The 15,734-nt window shown below is 38.3% G+C and overlaps 1 non-coding gene across 1 annotated transcript; it reads right to left on the bottom strand.

Moving 5' to 3' along the window:
- Window positions 1-11,421: 11,421 nt before the first annotated feature.
- On the bottom strand, window positions 11,422-11,530 carry LOC141625521 (small nucleolar RNA R71). Its single transcript, XR_012535297.1, has one exon. It is a non-coding gene; the product is annotated as a small nucleolar RNA R71 (small nucleolar RNA).
- Between the last annotated feature and the right edge of the window lie 4,204 nt (window positions 11,531-15,734).

Raw genomic sequence — 15,734 nt, 5'->3', positions numbered from 1 at the left:
AATTTAAAATGCGATATAATTATACATGAGAGAAAGGAAAAGAAAGAATATCTTGCAATTAGAGGTGGTGTGGTAGACACCTCTTGCCATCTCACTCGTCATCATCATCATCATCATCATCGCGGTATCTATACCCGCTAGAACCTCCTTTGTCATACCCTCCTCCTTGGCCAAATAATCCTCCACCATTGCCGCCAAAGTTCCCGTCTTGGTTCCCTTGATTAGGGAACAAAAGGTGCGGTTGAGCCCAAGATGGGCGAGGGCCTCTAGGGTCGATATACCCTTGTTGAGCCATATTGTAGTATTGAGGATAAAGGGCCAAATAGTTATCAACCCTCCCATCGTGCACTCCAAGATCGACCTGTTGCATAAGCTTCATCAAGTCATTCATATCCGGAGTATCGAGAACTTGGGGAGTGAACGGTACATGTTAAGTGGGGTAGGGTGGAATGGGTACATAGGACGGTGGTGCATTACCCCGTACCGGCAACCCACGAGGTTGTTTGAGAGATGATGATGTGAGATTTTGAGTAGATAAGATAAGGAAAATGAGGGATGGTGGGGGTGTTTATAAAGGAAAACGGGTGGAAGTCGAGCGCATAAGGGCCGGGCTCGGGCGGATTCTACAAGGTTTCAGCAAAAATTTAAGCCAATCCGAGCGTCCCGTGCTGGAGACGAGCGTCTTGATGGAGCAATCCTAGCGTCTTGCGGAGAGGATGTGCGGATTCTTAGTCAGGGAGCCTGGTTGTTTTAATTGCAGCTGAAGACGAGCGTCTTGTGAGAGAGACGAGCGGATTGGCTGGGACAAGCGGATTGTTGAGGATCCGAGCGGATTCTCACACAGTGTTGAATTACTCCCAAGGCTTCGTTCAGGACGAGCGTCCCAGGTGCAGTACAAGCGTCTTCTTTTTAATACGAGCGTCTCCCTCACAATCCGAGCGGATTTCAGATCATTGCTGAATTATGCTCATGGCAAAGCTCAGGACGGGCGTCTTATGGATGAGACGAGCCTCTTATGGGAGAGACGAGCGTCTTGCTGTCGGGACGAGAGTCTTATGCCGTCTTTTGTCAATCCCTTGTTTCTTTCATCCAAATTCTTTCCCTTGCACCCTTTTGTGATTCCTTCTTATCTTTTTCTGAAAATATGCTCAATAAATGGGTAAGAAACCCTCTCTCACTACTCTCATGCAAGAAAAATAAAATTATATACAATATTATACAATGTGAAGATTATCGGAAAGGAATGTATTACAAATGGTGGTTTGAGATAGGACTCCACCAAACTAGTTCAAATTGTCGAGATTCTATGTCCATAGAGCTCAAGGCTCTTAGAAGAAGGTCAAAAGCTTGTGAACAAGCCCCAAATAAGCATAGGTATGGTTTGCTCAAATTCAAAATAAAGCTTGGCCAAGAAAACTTATTATTCATTCCACTTTTCACCTTGATCTTGGTACTTGAATATTTGCAATGCTCCCAATAAATAAGCCCATGATTCTTGTCAATACTAGGAATTAAGTATGGCTCATTTTCGTCCGGAGACTTCCACTTACCACCTTCTTCCTCAATTTCGGTGATGATGATAGCACTTTGAATACTCAATCCTTCCAAGGTAGAAGGAGAATTCTCATAACATTGATGATCGGGTTCTTTAGAAGTTTGAATTGTGGGTGCCATATTTCCACAAGTGAGTTCATTTGCAAGTTTGTTCTTGAGCTTTTCCATCAAGTACCCTTTATATGACGATTTGACTTTTTGGAGAAGGTCCACCATATCATCTCCAACAATCATAAGTTCCATGGTGGGTGTGAAATGGTCTTCATAGGCAATAGGGGAGAGGCATCCATCTTCATGATAGGATATCTCAATTTTGGCTCTCCTCTAGCACTTGTTTGAAAAAGTTTTGTTGATCTCCCATCAATTGGAGGATCATACTTTGAATGTCAAAGTTAGGCTCATCTTTTTGTTGTGGGTGGGTGTGAAAGTGGTTGTATTGTGGTATTTGGAATTCATTGTAAGGTGGGTCTTGGATGGGTGGTTGTTGTGGATATTGGATGTGGTGATTTTGGTGGGGAAATTTGGGGTAGTAGTTAGGATTTTCATTGTATGAGTAGTAAGGTAGGTTTTTGTTAACTTGCTTCTCAAACTCCCCATACCCATAGTCATACTCAAAAGATCCAACATATACTCTATATGTCAAGTCTTGAGCCATCATAGCTAAGACAAGAAAACAACTACAAGCATAGAAACTACACAAAAACGGTAAGAACAATCCTTGAGGAACAAGTTCCTCAAGGTTAAAGCAAAATTGAAATAGACAAACAAGTAAGAACTTAATCACATAACACCGTCCCCGGCAACGGCGCCATTATGATGGAAGGTGTCGTCGTGTCTCCCAATCAAACACAATTATATTCTCAACAAATAACTAGTTAGTGGTTAAGTCGAGGTCGATCCACGGGACGGTGTGCTTCGGGTTCTAAGTCTATCTATCTCGATTTATGCTAGTGTCACAATTGATTTGGTTTTGTAGTTGTGTTCTAAACTAATGCAACAACAAAGTAAAACAAGCAATAAAGCAAATAAAGATGTAGACAAATAATAAAGGATACTAGGATGTCATGGGATTATAGGGGATTCATGGGAGTTGATCATACAAACACGTTCTCAATTAGATAGCAAGCACTTATTATTGTGATGGGATCGAGTTGGTTTATAAGCTTACAATCCCTAAGAAGGTTTGGGTCCCGGAGTCGAATCGATTAGATTGTACAACACCTACAAGTCGACTTAGTCCTTCCCATTCAACTATATACATGGTCTAATGAGACTCGAGTTGGTGTATAGGCTTACAAGTCTCATTAAAAATATAGGTGATGGGTGAAAAATAAAAGGATTCATAGGCTCTCATTTCATCAAACATAACATGTGCATAGGTTGAAATCACAAGAAAGCAAGCAAAATAGTTATGAAAACATATTAGATTAAGCATGAATCATCCCCATGTTTGTTTCCCCTAATTTCCCATTAATCCTAGACAAAGGACTACTCACTCATTATCATGGGAAACATGTCATTAATGGTGTCAATCATCACAACAAGTATAAACATGATAAGAGAGTGAAGAAATAAACAATAAAGGGTAAAGAGTAAAGAGATTAAATCAAACTTAAGATGAATAAATGGAAAGGAAAGAATAATAGAAGAGAACTTGATTGATTAATGAAGAGTTGTCAATTCTCCAATAATAACCCAATAATCTTCAATTACCCAATAATAATCTTGAATTACCCAATAATAAACTTGAACAATAATTGAGGAAAGATTAATGTGTGATTTTGTGGAATGATTAAAGGATAATCTATTCTAATCTACTCCTAATCTAATCTAAGAGGATTTTCTATTATGGGAAACTCTTTCTAAGCTAAGAGTGTCTCCCTCTTGATTATTACAAATGGATTTTATATAGTGGTATATCATAAGGTTAAGTAAGGATAGATTAATAAATAACAATATTAAGTTTTAAAGTGAGGAAATGCAAGTCTTGTGAGGAGATGAGCATATCACGTCGCCAGTGCTACCACGATCCGCTCGGACCAGGAGAGGAGATGCTCGGATCAGGAAAGGAGAATCCGCTCGTCTCTTGCACGGGACGCTCGGATCATGTTATGCCAGTCCGCTCGTCTTGTGCCTAAGCCGCTCGGATTATTGCACAGTGTGATCCTTTTACTTCACGGCCTTTAATCTTTGCATACTCCTTATTCTTGCTTTGTCGGTCGTCGTTCTTGCCTCCTCTTTATACTAGTCCATCTACGATTGTCAACATCCTTCCAAATGCGCACGGGAGACGGGAATTCCGCCTAATCGTCTTCTTTCCTATAAGTCATACAAAATGCACTAGGAAAGCAAAGTAGAAAGGATTTGACGGATAAAATGGCTATAAAATGTTATAATAGTATGCAAAATAGGTTCAATTAAGGGACTAAATGTGCGCGATTAAGAGTCACATCAGTTACATGGGGGTGAGTCGACCATCGTGGGTGGTCTTGGGTAGTCAAGGGTGTTGGTTGGTAGGGGGACTAGTTTTCACGGTTTTTGTAGGGGTTTGGGCGAGTTGTTATTGGTGTTTGTTGTTGTTGCTGAGTCGTGAGTCGTGAGTTGATGGCCGTGGGTGGTGGTGACTACTGGTGGTTGGGCCGTACCTGGGCTGTTCCATAAGGGACTCGTGCTGGCCACTGGTGGCAGGGGTGGTTGTTAGTAGTGGGTGTTGCGGGTTTTCGTGTCTTAAGGGTGTTTATTGCTTGTGTTTAATGAAGTTGCGTGGGGTGGTTAGGGCGGTCTTGTGAGGCCGTGTGTGGTGGATATTAGTGGCGACAATGGTGTGGTTGTGTAGGTGGCGGAGAGAGCTTCCAATAGGGGTGTTTGGTGGAAAGATTGGTGTTGGGTTGGTGTGGTTGTGGGGGTTGTCGTGAGGTATGGGAAACGTTTGGGTTGGATGTTGGGTTATTGTAATACCCGTCCTCTTAGAGACCTGTTGACCAGCGTTGACCGACCTCGGGGGTGGTAATAGTCCTTAGAAGTACGTGCTAAAGTGATCTTATGTTGTGAGTTAAGGGTGGTACTCGATAGAGTAGAGGCTACTCGATCGAGTAGCTTTGATACTCGATCGAGTAGGGGACACTTGATCGAGTAGGTGGGCCACTCGATCGAGTATCGGGATTTCAGCGAGGGTTTATAATCGCGTTTTGTTATATCCGCAATCATTTCTGCCTTATTTCTTCATATCCTTAGGTCGCCTCCTTCCCTTCCCTTCACCATATAACCTCCATGGGAGCCTTTGAAGGTCCTTGTGCCTTAGGAGAGCATAGCTTGAGTCGGGTAGCGGTCCTTTGCCAGGTTTCCCCTTGTAGGTATGTCGTTATCATCATCCGTATCCTTGTCTTTGCAGTTAGGGTTTGCTTGGTAGTGATAGATGGTTGTGTTATATATATATATAGGTATTGCTTGGTTGCTGGATGTTGCGGTGTGGACATGAAATGGTTGCAGTTGCTTAAAGGTAGGTTCGCCTACTCAGTTTCTGTGGATGGTCTAGTGTGCCGATTGTTGTGTCGTGGTTATTGTGTTGCATTGTGTTTGCGTGGCAGCGTACATACGGTAGTCGATTGGTGTATACGATCCGCTGGTTGTTGTTGTTGTACGGTATGCCCCGTGATTGTTTGTCTCTGGTTCTCGAGGCGCGCCCTCGGCTAAGTGGAGTCACTTACGGGAGTGGCTTCACGCCCTAGTTTCGCCCTCCATGGAACCCGCCACGGGAGGGGATGTGCACATTAATGGGACAGGGTTATCGCTCGGTATGATGAGCGGGGATTTGGTGGGTACGGCTGCGGTCCCCCACCGGGCGCGGTCGGTCCGGTGAATGATCGGTGACGGAGATTGATTGGAGTGGGTGTGATTGTGTGTGTGACCGATTGTACTGTGTTGTGTTGTTAGGTGTTGTTGGTTTTATCATGTCTTATCTCAGTACTGACCTGGTGTGGTTGTCTTGTTGTTTTATGTGTCTGCCGTGATCCCTTATGGTGAGTAGTCGGTCTTAGCAGGTGTTGATAGTGTTGATAGCAGGAGTTTGGCGGGATGAGTCCTCACGAGTTTTGATAGAGATAGCGTGTAGCTCACGAGTTGTATCTTTTTTTTGTTAAGTTGGTTGTAACATTTGTAATATAACTATAAATGTTCTTTTATCGACTTTTGATGATTACTTACCTCGGGCAACCGAGATGGTAACGCCCTTATATGCTAAGGAAGGCCTAGTTAAGGCTCCTCTGAATATGGGGGTGTTACAGTTATAGTGTTGAGACGGGTTGTGGATTGTATCACGTAAAGTATGTGGGTATTATGATATTTTGGGATTTGTTAGTTGGATTTCCTTATTATTATATAAGATGGGTTTTAATTACTAATTCGCATAATAATATAAGATGGGTTTTAATTAAAGATAAAATATTATCTTAATTATTTTGTGTAATTAGTTTTATAATTAGTGTAATTATTTCGTAAAGTAGAATGATTTGTAATTGGGTAGTATCAAGTCCGGATTAGTTAATTAATTATATATATTATCTTGTAATTAGATTAGTTAGTGATCGTATATTGTTATTATTTGTGTTAGGTGACTGACTCGTGGGGAGCTTTATTGATCTTATTCGCCTAATTAATTAATTGAAATTGCTTGGATTGCGTAATTGGAATATTGCTGATCAGGTAGAAAACTACTCAATTGATTATGGTTCTTATTGAATATAGCCTGCTGGAGTTATTATTGTGGAATTGTTATTCTCAGGTATATTGTGGAATTAATATTGTCTGTTGTGGAGTTTATGGCGGGACTGTGTGTCCAGTGGACTGTGTGTTCAGAAGTATGATTGTGTGTCTAGAAGAGGAGTATGACTGTGTGTCTAGAAGAGAAGTATGACTGTGTGTCTATAAGAGAAGTATGATTGTGTGTCTAGAAGTGGGCGTGTGTCGTGGTGTGAAGTGGACGAAATGTGATTGTGGAATCTATTTGTGTAACAGTGCTATTGCAGGTCGCTGTATTCTTATTCATTATTTAGTTTTCTACTCAACCGCGTGGTTGACAATGTATTCGTGAACACCTGTGATGAACCATAATGGGGAGCAGATTTGACAGGTACTAAAGATTAGCTGACTTGGGAGCTTATGGGATTGCGTGAGGACTTGACCGTGGCCTAGGCGTCTAGCTGACTTAATTAGTTAATCACAATTTGATTAATAGTCTATTCATTTTATTTCCGCTGCGATTTTGTATTGATTATTATTTCAGTTGGGTTTAATCATATTGTCATAAAACCGTTATTTCAGTTAAAGTTATTAAAGTTCTTTGGTTTGTTTTAATTTGTATCATTTACCTCGGGATGCATCTAATATAATTAGTTAATCACAATTTAATAATGAATTTAGGATGCATCTAATAAAATGAACCTGGTAGAAACTGTTAGGAGCCCTTTTGGCTTAGGATGAGAAGGTTCCCTAACTCTGAACCCCGCCCTTTCTAGTTTTGAACTGGTTGCCTTGAGAGATATTGAAGAGTGGGGTAATTTAAAATGAATATTGTTTATTTTCTTAGGAGTCATTGTTGCCTTGGATATGAATTGTTTTCGTTGATGACCGAGGTTACGGGACGTAACCTTGATTTTAAGGAGAGTGGGATGGATGAAATAAGGATTTGATGTTGAATTGTTTTGATCATGAGCATGAAAGTAATTGGAAATTGATATTAATTATTTGATTGGATGATTATAGTAGTATCATGTCTAGCGATATTCGATTATGCGAATCCTGAAACCATGCTATTTACAATATATTATGAAATAATTAAACTTGTGATATGAATGATTTGGAGTAGATACTAGTCGTGTGTGAAAGTTTGATGACCAACTTGTGTTGATACAAGAATAAGAGGGTGTTAATGAGGGCTTGTGACCTAGTAAAAAGGAACCTAGAGCTGAACCTTATTTGTCATATTTTTATGTGTGTTAACCCAGTGAGTTAGCTTTCCAATGTCGTTGGTCTCATATTTAAAAGTTTTACGGTTTGTGAGAAATCAATATTTTAATGGACAGTGGTCGGAATATTCCTGTGCAGTTAAGTTTTCGACGAACGATTTTGTAAAATTTCTCATTTATTTTGTACATAAGATTTTTGCCTAATTCCAACTCCACTGTTTAAAACATTCAAATATGTTTTCAAATTGATAAGCCACGTATCAAACTAATATTCTGATAATTAATGGTGATTTTTACAAGTTGACTCAAGTTTTTGACAAATTGCTGATTGGTTTCTGTTTGGACCAACTAGATTGTAAAAATCCTTATAAAATGGTTGTTCGAGATTTGGACTTGAATCTTTTTCTCATGTTTCGAAAACTCCTTATGGAAATTAATATTGATTTTTTGATTGGATGATTATAGTAGTATCATGTCTAGCGATATGCGGTTATGTGAATCCCGAAACCATGCTATTTACAATATATTATGAAATAATTAAACTTGTGATATGAATGATTTAGAATAGATACTAGTCGTATGTGAAAGTTTGATGACCAAGTTGTGTTGATACAAGAATAGGAGGGTATTAATGAGGGCTTGTGACCTAGTAAAAAGGAACCTAGAGCTGAAGCTTAGTTATCAGATTTTGCCCCTAATTGATTTAGTTGTCGTTTGACCTTTGTTAATTGTCTAAGGTTGAAATTTTTATGCTATTAATCCAGTGAGTTAGCTTTCCAATGTCGTTGGTCTCATGTTTAAAAGTTTTATGGTTTGGGAGAAATAAATATTTTAATGGACAGTGGTCGGAATATTCCTGTGCAGTTAAGTTTTCAACGAACGATTTTGTAAAATTTCTCATTTAATTTGTACTTAATATTTTTGCCTAATTCCAACTCCACTGTTTAAAATATTCAAATATGTTTTCAAATTGATAAGCCACGTATCAAAATAATATTCTGATAATTAATGGTGATTTTTACAATTTGACTCAAGTTTTTGACAAATTGCAGATCGGTTTCTGTTTGGACCAACTGGATTGTAAAAATCCTTATAAAATGGTTGTTCGCGATTTGGACTTGAATCTTTTTCTCATGTTTTGAAAACTGCTTATGGAAATTAATCTTGATTATTTGATTGGATGATTATAGTAGTATCATGTCTAGCGATATGCGGTTATGTGAATCCCGAAACCATGCTATTTACAATATATTATAAAATAATTAAACTTGTGATATGAATGATTTAGAGTAGATACTAGTCGTGTGTGAAAGTTTGATGACCAAGTTGTGTTGATACAAGGATAGGAGGGTGTTGCCTTTGGGCGTTCTTCTCCAAAAAAGAATAGGAGGGTGTTAATGAGGGTTTGTGACCTAGTAAAAAGGAACCTAGAGCTGAACCTTATTTGTCAGATTTTACCCCTAATTTATTTAGTTGCCGTTTGACCTTTATTAATTTTCTAAGGTTCAAATTTTTATGTGCGTTAACCCAGTGAGTTAGCTTTCTAATGTCGTTGGTCTCATATTTAAAAGTTTTACGGTCTGGGAGAAATAAATATTTTAATGGATAGTGGTCGGAATATTCCTGTGCAGTTAAGTTTTCGATGAACGATTTTGTAAAATTTCTCATTCAATTTGTACTTAAGATTTTTGCCTAATTCCAACTCCATTATTTAAAAGATTCAAATATGTTTTCAAATTGATAAGCCACATATCAAAATAATATTCTGATAATTAATGGTGATTTTTACAATTTGACTCAAGTTTTTGATAAATTGCTGATCGGTTTCTGTTTGGACCAACTGGATTGTAAAAATCCTTATAAAATGGTTGTTCGAGATTTGGACTTGATTCTTTTTCTCATGTTTCGAAAACTCCTTATATTTTCTGGAAAGTATAAAAACTCAACATATAACGTGATGTATCACTTTTATATACACTTTTATAACTCCTTTCATTATGTTTTATATACCGTTTTTGTGCCTTTTATGTCGTTTATATGCCTTTTATAGTGAATTGTCGATACTACCGCTAATTTATGTTTTAATGCAGAAATGACACATTACAAGGTGAATCAAGTCAAGATGAGCATTGAGGTTATGGCTTAGTGGAATACACGAAGCATGGCACGAGAAACGAGAAGAATTGAAGACGAGAATAGAAGTAAAGAAGAAATCAAGCTGGAACCTTAGTTCCTCGATCGAGTAGCCAGTGGGCTCGTTCGAGTAACTGTCCTCGATCGAGTAGCATGAGGGCTCGATCGAGGAACCTCTTTGTCGGGCTTGTTTCCGTAATTTCCTAAAATACGTATTGTTGTAATATAAATTCTAAACGCGTAGGATTTATTAGGGTACGCTTTTTATTACTTTTGGACGGCTGGAAACTTACTTTAGCATTCATATCTTGTTCTTAATCTTTCCTTTTTGATTACTAAGGTACTAATCATTCTTCATTATTAAATCACTCAAGTTTTATGCTTTCAATTGATTGTTATTATTTCATGTCTTTAATTATGTTGTCATCCATCTTTATTGTTGTTGGTTGATATCAATATGAGTAGCTAAATTCTTCATCTAGGATGAAGGGGATCTAGGTTAATTAGATAGGGGAATATTAATCGATTCCTAGAAATATCACATGAATTATCATTTGATTATTGTTCTTATTCTAAATAATTGATTTAGGCCTGAATTGATAATTAGTGTAGCGAATTAATACTTTCACCAACAGGGTTAGAATTAATATAGCCTGCGATAATCGAATAGATTGCGCTTAATATTAGCGATTACATGTTATATTTGATCGAAAGGACATAATAGAAATATAGAATTAATCAATCTTGTGACCTTAGATAATTCGATTGACCTAGCAATTGATTAAGAAACCCCATATAATTGACCTAGTGAACCGAAAATCCTAGACTTTCTAATATTATTGTTATACACCTTTTAACAACTTGCTCTTAGTTGATAGAAAAAAAACAAACCAAAACCCCCAAGAAATCGGTTACCTTCAGACGATCTAAATATTAGCAAACTGATTATTACCGCCTCCCTGTGGATTCGATACCTGTATTACCACTAGCTATTTTGTTAGTATTGAGATAGATTTATTTTGATATTGGTGATACGACTTTAGCCTTATCAAATTTGGCGTCGTTGCCGGGGAGGCAACAATTTCCTTGTTTGTTTTTGTTTATTTTGTCTTTTTATCTCAGGGAACTTAGTTTCTTGAGACCGTTCTCACACTTTTATTGTTAGTTTCATGTATTCCCAGGTCATCTAGGTCCGAGATCCTTTCAATAGATCCCGAGCAAGAGAAGACTTTTCGCTACAGATGAAAGTTTCAGCAAGAAGTGGGTCAAGTAAAAGACTTGAGTATACTTGACGTTGAGATGGAGCATTCTATTACATCAGAAAATCACTCCTTTGAAGAGGACATTCTTTTTGATCTCGAAATTCCAGTTGAAGTTCACGTTCCTGAGATTACCATCATGCCTACTTTAGCAGGTCATTTCGAGCCTACCTTGGCTTCTATCAAAAAAGGATTCAAGTTTCCTACTACTGATAATGGCACCTTCGAAATTCGTCCATCTTACATCAATTTAGTGGAGTGGAATTTATTTGGAGGGGTAACTGCTGAGGATCCTGCGACACATATAGAGAAATTTATCACTTATTGTTGTTCTATCCCTTTAGCAGCTGGGGTGACACAAGATCAGGTAAAGCAGGTGCTCTTTCCCTTTTCTTTGAAGGATGGAGCTGCAGAATGGTTGCGAGATTTGGATATCGCTGATCAGGGAGTTACTGACTGGAATACTCTAGCTCTTGCTTTCTATAAGAGGTACTTTCCACCACAGAAGACCAATGCTTTAAGAAATCAGATTACTAGCTTTAAACAGATGGCCACAGAAGATTTGAATGAAGCGTGGGTTCGCTTCAAGAGATTAGTGCGTTCGGTCCCCCATCATGGTTTTGAGAAATGGTTTCTTTGTGATCAATTTTATAATGGGTTATATGATGATCACCGTGCTTTATTAGATTCTTCAGCTAATGGGGGGTTTCAGGACAACACTACATCTGATGGCGCGTGGAAATTAATTGATCAGATTTCTACCCATACTGCTAAGTATGGAAATCCAAGGGAAGTGTCCGTGGAAGTGGGGGAGATTGTAACACCCCGTAATTTCGGACCGTTATTATATTACGAAAAGTAATTTATTAATCAAGTTGAATTTAATATTAATGTATTTGAAGTAATAATAATTCAATGAAATGTAATTCTATTATATTTTGAAGTAAAATATTTAATTTGATAGTTTCTAAATGTTTAAAAATAGTTTAAACCATTTTAAAACCTTTTATTTCGAAATAAGGGCATATCAGGAAAAATGGCAATTCTTTTGAAAATTGGGCAAACGATTTTGGAAATGGGTCGTATGAGTACTCAATCTTTTTGTAATCTCGTGTTTAAGAATTTTGGCAATGTCGGAATTCGCATTTGACAAACGGTTCTAATTATTGTCGAAACGAGCCAAAACCGACTAATGAAATTCCGCCACATCCCGCTCCTCTCCCCCCCTTCTCACGGCACCACTACTCCCTCCTTCCTTTTTGTTTTTTTTTCTTTTTCCATCTTCATCTCCCTTGAATGTTCTAAACTATTCTACACTAAAACACCATTTTTATAACAAAACCTAAGCTTTTCTAAGCTAATTTTCATCGTAATTTACTCGTTTCTACTCCAAATTTCATAAGGATTACATATTTGGAATCCTCACTTCATTTCCAACATCCTAGTATGTTTTAAATTCATTTGCCCTAAATTTATTTTGTCCACCATTTTTAGGGTTTTGATTACTAGTGCTTATAATTGTGTTTTTATTGTTTATTTAGGTGAAGATTTAGAAGACGAGTTTGGAGACTCGTATATAGTTGAAGATAGTGGCTAGTTGGCATATTAGGGTTTGGTGTTCAAGGTGCTAGTTGCTCATTTTGTTGCTAAAGGTAACATATTTCGAGTTACTCGACGAATTAATGTCACATTCTTTGCTTTTTGTATGATTTTGTGAATGTTATTTAAGTGGTTTAATTCACATGAAAATATGTGTTAAATTCATGTCTTTTGTATGTTTAAGTTCACATATTAGTATGGAAATGAAATGGGAATGATTAATTGATGCTTAAAACGATGTTAAAATGAACAAAAACGGAGAAACGGAGAAAAGGGGTGGCGGCCAAGAAAGAAGCCGAGCCACGACACCCAGGGTTGGCCCGGGTCGGCCCGTTGCTTGTTTCGCGGTTTTTCATGCGTTGTTCGTCGTTTCGGGCGTATTAATGTTATATTTAGTATAAGTAACATATGGGTAGTCTTATGAAATGAATAATGTTAGTAGTAAATATAATGTTGATGGTAAAGTTATGTTTATATTGGTAGTTGGCACATGTTAGGATAGGTTATAATATGAAATTGTAATGAATAGGCTTAAAATGAATTTTATAGCGATAATTGTAATGTTTGGATGATTATGCGAAAACTCGAGCCTTAGTCCCTTTGATCAATCGATGTCGATCAATTGTGTGATTGGTCACCGCGATTGAACTCGTACTGTCCGCAGACCGGGGGTTGCGGGTAAAAATTCGGTTGGATGAAAATTATTGTGAAAAATGGATAATTGGCCTTATTCTTGTTTTAGGCCATTTATTATGTTTTTTTTTAGTTCACATGTGATGTTGGTTGAATTGAATGGTTTCTTATATTGTAGAAACGGCCATAGATTCCCTGAAACCTTTAATATTGTTAATATTGCTTGAAATGGAATTGGTATTGAATACTTCTTGCAGGTTGTTGTGTTTGTCATAGATAGGTCTTTATAGTCTTTGACGAGTATATGTTCACTGCTTAATAGCCTTTGTGTTCCTGACTTGGTGGGTTTATATCCAAGTTGGGGCATGACCTCGTTACTTATTTTGAGGGTAAGTGGTCAACTTAAGTACTAGCCAACCCTTTGGTGGACTCCTTAGGGTACTCACTTTGTTTTTAAAAAAATTGTGGGTCTTGGGTGCGGTGGTGTGTATCCGCATGTCTAGGTCTTCGCAGATTTAGGACTAGGGTTGTGTTGTATCTTGGCCATGTTTTGATAGAACCTCGAGCCAAGATACCGGTTCGATTACCTTCCCTACCTCGTGGTATAGACTCGAGTTCTGAGTGACTATTGACGGTGCTAAGAACTTATGCCTGTCTTTGATATATTGCCCTTTCTTGTATGGTGATTTTATGAATTGTAATAGGTGAGATGCAAGCGGTTACAATTGATAAAGTTTGATTATCGCTTGTTATATGTTTCACATGATAGTTTAATTTGGTCAGTTTAGTGTTCATATGTTAGAATATTCGATAATTAATTGATTTATGATGTTGTTTACATGTTACATTACATGTTACATTAAATATGACATTTCGTGGCTGGGAGGACTCGAAGTTACTCCCCACTGAATTGTGGCTTTCGTGTTTGTATAAAATGCGATTGACAGGTTGATGATGATTAGATGGGGTACACGGACGAGCTAGTGAGCAAAAGAACCTTGGACTTAGTCTGGTTATATTTTGTAGTAAACCTTTAAACATATGGTTGTGTTTATATTTTGGAGGGACATATGTCTCCCTCTTTTACATTGGTTTGTATCACTTTATTCTCACGACTTAGTATTGTTATGTAAATTAGTTTGTTAGTATTTGCAGGTTTTGGCACTCTTCATTTGGGAATGTTTGTGAATGGTTTAGAGAAGTTTTAAAAATTACAGGTTTTATCTAGTTGAACCAATTACAAACATATCCCGTCGATTTTTCTAGAAATTTACGTGTTTATTTAATGCTAAAAATGAGGGTGTCACGGTTGGTATCGAGCTTGTTGCTCCCGACGCACGTTTGTGCACCCCACTTAAAATCACTTGACCTTTAAATAATAAACTTGAGAGATGGGTAGGATGGGTAGATTTAGGATTTTATGTGGTAGCCTGTTTGTGATTGCTAATTGTTAGGTACTAATTAAATTTTCTCTTTTGCAAGATGGCTCCGCCAAGAAGAGTGGATGATGCTATTTTACAAGCTCTTACTCTAATCCTCCAAAACCAACAAAATCAGCAGAATCAACAAGCTCCTCCTCCTCCCCCGCCTCCTGAGGGTACTCCAGGCACCTATACTTGGGTGGCTAACCAATTAACCCGAAACAACACTCCCACATATGGTGGAGAAATTGATCCAGTTGCTCTTGCGGGGTGGTTTCGAGAGTTAGAGAAAAGCTTTTCGTTGTATGATGTTCAGAAGGAACATAAAGTGAAGCTGGCATCTCACTTCCTAGTACGAGAAGCAGATCGATGGTGGTCTATGACTGGGCCTACCGTTTCATCTGAACCGGGTTTTGACTGGGAACGTTTCAAGGAATTAGTGGAGGCCCGATTCTATCCGCAAGAACTTAAACAGCAGAAGTTGAAGGAATTCATGGAATTAAAGCAAGGAAGCCTTCCTGTTCAGGCCTTCACTGATAAATACAACGAGTTGGCTCATTATGCTACTAGATTGGTGAAGGATGACAACGAAAAAGCCTTCTTTTATCTTGAAAAGCTCTCTCCTAAAATCAAAAGCATGGTCCGTCGGGACTCCACCAGCTTTGTTTCAATTTACAATGATGCTTTGTGGGCTGAGAATTCACTGAAAGACATTGAAAATGAAGCTCGTGCAACCGATTCCATCTTGGCAAGAGGCCTTTATATCCATCTTCTAGGCCCTATACTCCTTCACCCAGGTTCACCTCTTCTCCCTCTTACCCAAACAAGAGGAGATTTGTTCCTCTTGTGCAAGGTAACCGGGTGGTCAATCTTCGACTTTTAACAACAATAAAGGTGCTAAAGACCGAGTGTGCTATAATCGCAAGAAACCAAAGACATCCTGGTAAATGCTTCGTTGATCCTATCATATGCTTTTCTTGCAACAAACCGGGCCACAAGGCTAATGTTTGCCCGGAGAAGAAGGTGACGGCTCCTACTACTCCCCGCCCCCCAGAGAGGCCGAAAGGCCGGATTTTTATCATGAGCCGAAGCGTGGCCGAGGCACACCCCGATATCATTACTTTGGTACATTTTCTATTTTTGATGTTCCTTGTTTGGTACTATTTGATACG

Source organism: Silene latifolia, chromosome X, assembly GCF_048544455.1.
Source record: "Silene latifolia isolate original U9 population chromosome X, ASM4854445v1, whole genome shotgun sequence".
NCBI classification, from domain to species: Eukaryota; Viridiplantae; Streptophyta; class Magnoliopsida; order Caryophyllales; family Caryophyllaceae; genus Silene; species Silene latifolia.
This window is presented reverse-complemented; position numbering and strand designations above follow the sequence as displayed.